The sequence below is a fragment of the Schistocerca serialis genome, unplaced genomic scaffold (genome assembly GCF_023864345.2).
Source record: "Schistocerca serialis cubense isolate TAMUIC-IGC-003099 unplaced genomic scaffold, iqSchSeri2.2 HiC_scaffold_1244, whole genome shotgun sequence".
NCBI classification, from domain to species: Eukaryota; Metazoa; Arthropoda; class Insecta; order Orthoptera; family Acrididae; genus Schistocerca; species Schistocerca serialis.
The window spans coordinates 42,501-47,500 of NW_026047452.1; the positions used below are offsets into that span (position 1 = coordinate 42,501).

The 5,000-nt window shown below is 51.8% G+C and overlaps 1 non-coding gene across 1 annotated transcript in view; it reads right to left on the bottom strand.

Annotated features, from left to right (window-relative positions):
• Positions 1–1,739, bottom strand: part of LOC126436756 (small subunit ribosomal RNA) — a 1,909-nt gene extending 170 nt beyond the window's left edge. Inside the window, exon 1 of the ribosomal RNA XR_007580896.1 lies at positions 1–1,739. This exon is cut by the window's left edge and continues 170 nt beyond it. This is a non-coding gene — a ribosomal RNA (small subunit ribosomal RNA).
• Between the last annotated feature and the right edge of the window lie 3,261 nt (positions 1,740–5,000).

The following is a 5,000-nucleotide window of genomic DNA, read 5'->3' on the forward strand; positions in this document are numbered from 1 at the left end:
TGTACAAAGGGCAGGGACGTAATCAACGCGAGCTTATGACTCGCGCTTACTGGGAATTCCTCGTTCATGGGGAACAATTGCAAGCCCCAATCCCTAGCACGAAGGAGGTTCAGCGGGTTACCCCGACCTTTCGGCCTAGGAAGACACGCTGATTCCTTCAGTGTAGCGCGCGTGCGGCCCAGAACATCTAAGGGCATCACAGACCTGTTATTGCTCAATCTCGTGCGGCTAGAAGCCGCCTGTCCCTCTAAGAAGAAAAGTAATCGCTGACAGCACGAAGGATGTCACGCGACTAGTTAGCAGGCTAGAGTCTCGTTCGTTATCGGAATTAACCAGACAAATCGCTCCACCAACTAAGAACGGCCATGCACCACCACCCACCGAATCAAGAAAGAGCTATCAATCTGTCAATCCTTCCGGTGTCCGGGCCTGGTGAGGTTTCCCGTGTTGAGTCAAATTAAGCCGCAGGCTCCACTCCTGGTGGTGCCCTTCCGTCAATTCCTTTAAGTTTCAGCTTTGCAACCATACTTCCCCCGGAACCCAAAAGCTTTGGTTTCCCGGAGGCTGCCCGCCGAGTCATCGGAGGAACTGCGGCGGATCGCTGGCTGGCATCGTTTATGGTTAGAACTAGGGCGGTATCTGATCGCCTTCGAACCTCTAACTTTCGTTCTTGATTAATGAAAACATACTTGGCAAATGCTTTCGCTTCTGTTCGTCTTGCGACGATCCAAGAATTTCACCTCTAACGTCGCAATACGAATGCCCCCGCCTGTCCCTATTAATCATTACCTCGGGTTCCGAAAACCAACAAAATAGAACCGAGGTCCTATTCCATTATTCCATGCACACAGTATTCAGGCGGGCTTGCCTGCTTTAAGCACTCTAATTTGTTCAAAGTAAACGTGCCGGCCCACCGAGACACTCAATAAAGAGCACCCTGGTAGGATTTCAACGGGGTCCGCCTCGGGACGCACGAGCACGCACGAGGCGGTCGCACGCCTTCGGCTCGCCCCACCGGCAGGACGTCCCACGATACATGCCAGTTAAACACCGACGGGCGGTGAACCAACAGCGTGGGACACAAATCCAACTACGAGCTTTTTAACCGCAACAACTTTAATATACGCTATTGGAGCTGGAATTACCGCGGCTGCTGGCACCAGACTTGCCCTCCAATAGATACTCGTTAAAGGATTTAAAGTGTACTCATTCCGATTACGGGGCCTCGGATGAGTCCCGTATCGTTATTTTTCGTCACTACCTCCCCGTGCCGGGAGTGGGTAATTTGCGCGCCTGCTGCCTTCCTTGGATGTGGTAGCCGTTTCTCAGGCTCCCTCTCCGGAATCGAACCCTGATTCCCCGTTACCCGTTACAACCATGGTAGGCGCAGAACCTACCATCGACAGTTGATAAGGCAGACATTTGAAAGATGCGTCGCCGGTACGAGGACCGTGCGATCAGCCCAAAGTTATTCAGAGTCACCAAGGCAAACGGACCGGACGAGCCGACCGATTGGTTTTGATCTAATAAAAGCGTCCCTTCCATCTCTGGTCGGGACTCTGTTTGCATGTATTAGCTCTAGAATTACCACAGTTATCCAAGTAACGTGGGTACGATCTAAGGAACCATAACTGATTTAATGAGCCATTCGCGGTTTCACCTTAATGCGGCTTGTACTGAGACATGCATGGCTTAATCTTTGAGACAAGCATATGACTACTGGCAGGATCAACCAGGGAGCTGCGTCAACTAGAGCTGAGCAGCCGGCCGCCCGGGAGTGTGTCCCGGGGGCCCGCGCGAACACGCAAGCGTCCGCTCAATTATTCTGCAAACAGGAGGAGGCTGAGCTCCCCTGCACAACACACCTCGAAACCCTCTCAGGTCCCGGCGGCGCGCAGCGCCGTCCTAAGTACTTGGTCGGGTTCGAGAGAGGCGCAATCGCCCGGAGTTAGGCGAGTAGACGCTTTAGGTGCGACCACCCGTGCTCCCAACTGAGCTTGCCGCTGCCGACAGAGGCCCGGGAGCGTGCTGTCGTGGCATTGCCGGCGGGAGACAACACGCGCCACCTACGGTGACCGGCAGCTCCAACGCCAGCGCCACAGAAGGACAAAAGCCCCACTTGGGTGCCGAAGCGAACTCTCCCAGCACAGCGCACGCGCCAACACGTCCGCACAGCTGCGATACAAACCACCTGCGAGAACCGCTGGGGCGACCGAGCAGCAGACGGCGTCGCGGCGCCGAGCGCCGGGCGGCGGCGCATCCTCAGCGCACACAGTCCTCAATCGGACCAGCACACTGCAGATGGCCACCGCGCTTCGCACCGGGCCCGCGAGGACCTACTTTGGCCGCAAGGCGCCGCGAGCAGGGGGCGCCGGCGCGCAGCTGCGCCGCCTGCCGCGTCCGTCGGCCGGCGCGCCTGCCACTGGCCGCCCCCACCAGCCGGCTGTAGCGCGTGCGCCCACGCACCGCGCTGCCAGCACGCCGGGCGGCCCCCCCTCACCGGCCGGGGACGGTCCCACCCAGCCACCGCCGCGTATCGCCTCACACCCAGATCCCCTTTCGCGTTCGTGGGCATGGTGGGTCCCCTTTCACGTTCGTGGGCATGGTGGGTATCCCTGAAACAACCGGTTAATAGCTCGACCGATCGTCGCCAACACTGATTCACCTCTAGCGAGAACAACCGCACCACAACGGGTTACCTGTTGTTCATTTGCGTAACGTCACCAGCAAACGTAGACGTCCATCGCCATTTGCAACGAGTATTGCATGCCTGTGTCAGGTGTCACAACACACTACGTCTGCCCACATAGACGCAACAACATGTGCACGCCTCGAGAACACGTGGAAGGTAGCCCCCGTACGTATGCGGTGTCCATTGCGCGAACGACTGTCAGCCGGCCTCTGCAGGATGTCGCAGATGTGGAACGCGGTGCAACATGCTATCACGGTGTGTGAGAAGAGACGACTACGTCCGAATACACGCTCCACTACATCAACAGACTGCTCATGCTGATCGCCATCCAGGGCGTCCGTTCCTCCCACACGTCTGAATGGCGTACCACACTGCAATCCAGCTCTTATAGGGAGACGACACGTAGCTGCGTGCACAATATTTGGACTGTATGGTCTGCCGTTGCTAGGCGCAGTCGTCGTACGGTCACACATGTGCCACGATGTATCATTCAGTACATACGGACCAATGTGCAGTACAGTTTGTGGGTTTTGCGTACATCGGCGGACAGGTGACAGGCCGTACCACAACGTAGGCTGAGTACGTCGGCATGCGAAGGGCATTGAACATGCAAACTTCTCAACGACCAGCTTGCGAAGGCAGGGGGGAAGGGGGGGGGGCATGTACGTCCTGCTGCTATCCACATTACAGTGTATAGCAGGAGCATGTGGAAAGTCAGCAACACCTGCAAGGTGTTTAACATGACGCGATACACAGGGGACCGGGCAGTGCGAATAGCGAACTATATTGCGAGGGTTGCGGTTAGGCAACACTACACTAATTTAACGAGTTGCATAACAATTACAGAGCAGGTTCAGCGACAACGTGCGTCAGGTTAAGGCGCAATATAGGTTAGGTTGAGGCACAATATAGGTTAGGTTAAGGCACAACATGGGTTACGTTAAGGCACAAATTGGGTTACGTTAAGGCACAACATGGGTTACGTTAAGGCACAACATGGGTTACGTTAAGGCACAAATTAGGTTACGTTAAGGCACAAATTAGGTTACGTTAAGGCACAAATTAGGTTACGTTAAGGCACAAATTAGGTTACGTTAAGGCACAAATTAGGTTACGTTAAGGCACAAATTAGGTTACGTTAAGGCACAAATTAGGTTACGTTAAGGCACAAATTAGGTTACGTTAAGGCACAAATTAGGTTACGTTAAGGCACAAATTAGGTTACGTTAAGGCACAAATTAGGTTACGTTAAGGCACAAATTAGGTTACGTTAAGGCACAAATTAGGTTACGTTAAGGCACAAATTAGGTTACGTTAAGGCACAAATTAGGTTACGTTAAGGCACAAATTAGGTTACGTTAAGGCACAAATTAGGTTACGTTAAGGCACAAATTAGGTTACGTTAAGGCACAAATTAGGTTACGTTAAGGCACAAATTAGGTTACGTTAAGGCACAAATTAGGTTACGTTAAGGCACAAATTAGGTTACGTTAAGGCACAAATTAGGTTACGTTAAGGCACAAATTAGGTTACGTTAAGGCACAAATTAGGTTACGTTAAGGCACAAATTAGGTTACGTTAAGGCACAAATTAGGTTACGTTAAGGCACAAATTAGGTTACGTTAAGGTACAATATGGGTTAGGTTAAGGTACAATATGGGTTAGGTTAAGGTACAATATGGGTTAGGTTAAGGTACAATATGGGTTAGGTTAAGGTACAATATGGGTTAGGTTAAGGCACAACGTAGGTTAGGTTAAGGCACAACATAGGTTAGGTTAAGGCACAACATAGGTTAGGTTAAGGCACAACATAGGTTAGGTTAAGGCACAACATAGGTTAGGTTAAGGCACAACATAGGTTAGGTTAAGGCACAACATAGGTTAGGTTAAGGCACAACATAGGTTAGGTTAAGGCACAACATAGGTTAGGTTAAGGCACAACGTAGGTTAGGTTAAGGCACAACGTAGGTTAGGTTAAGGCACAACGTAGGTTAGGTTAAGGCACAACGTAGGTTAGGTTAAGGCACAACGTAGGTTAGGTTAAGGCACAACGTAGGTTAGGTTAAGGCACAACGTAGGTTAGGTTAAGGCACAACGTAGGTTAGGTTAAGGCACAACGTAGGTTAGGTTAAGGCACAACGTAGGTTAGGTTAAGGCACAACGTAGGTTAGGTTAAGGCACAACGTAGGTTAGGTTAAGGCACAACGTAGGTTAGGTTAAGGCACAACGTAGGTTAGGTTAAGGCACAACGTAGGTTAGGTTAAGGCACAACGTAGGTTAGGTTAAGGCACAACGTAGGTTAGGTTAA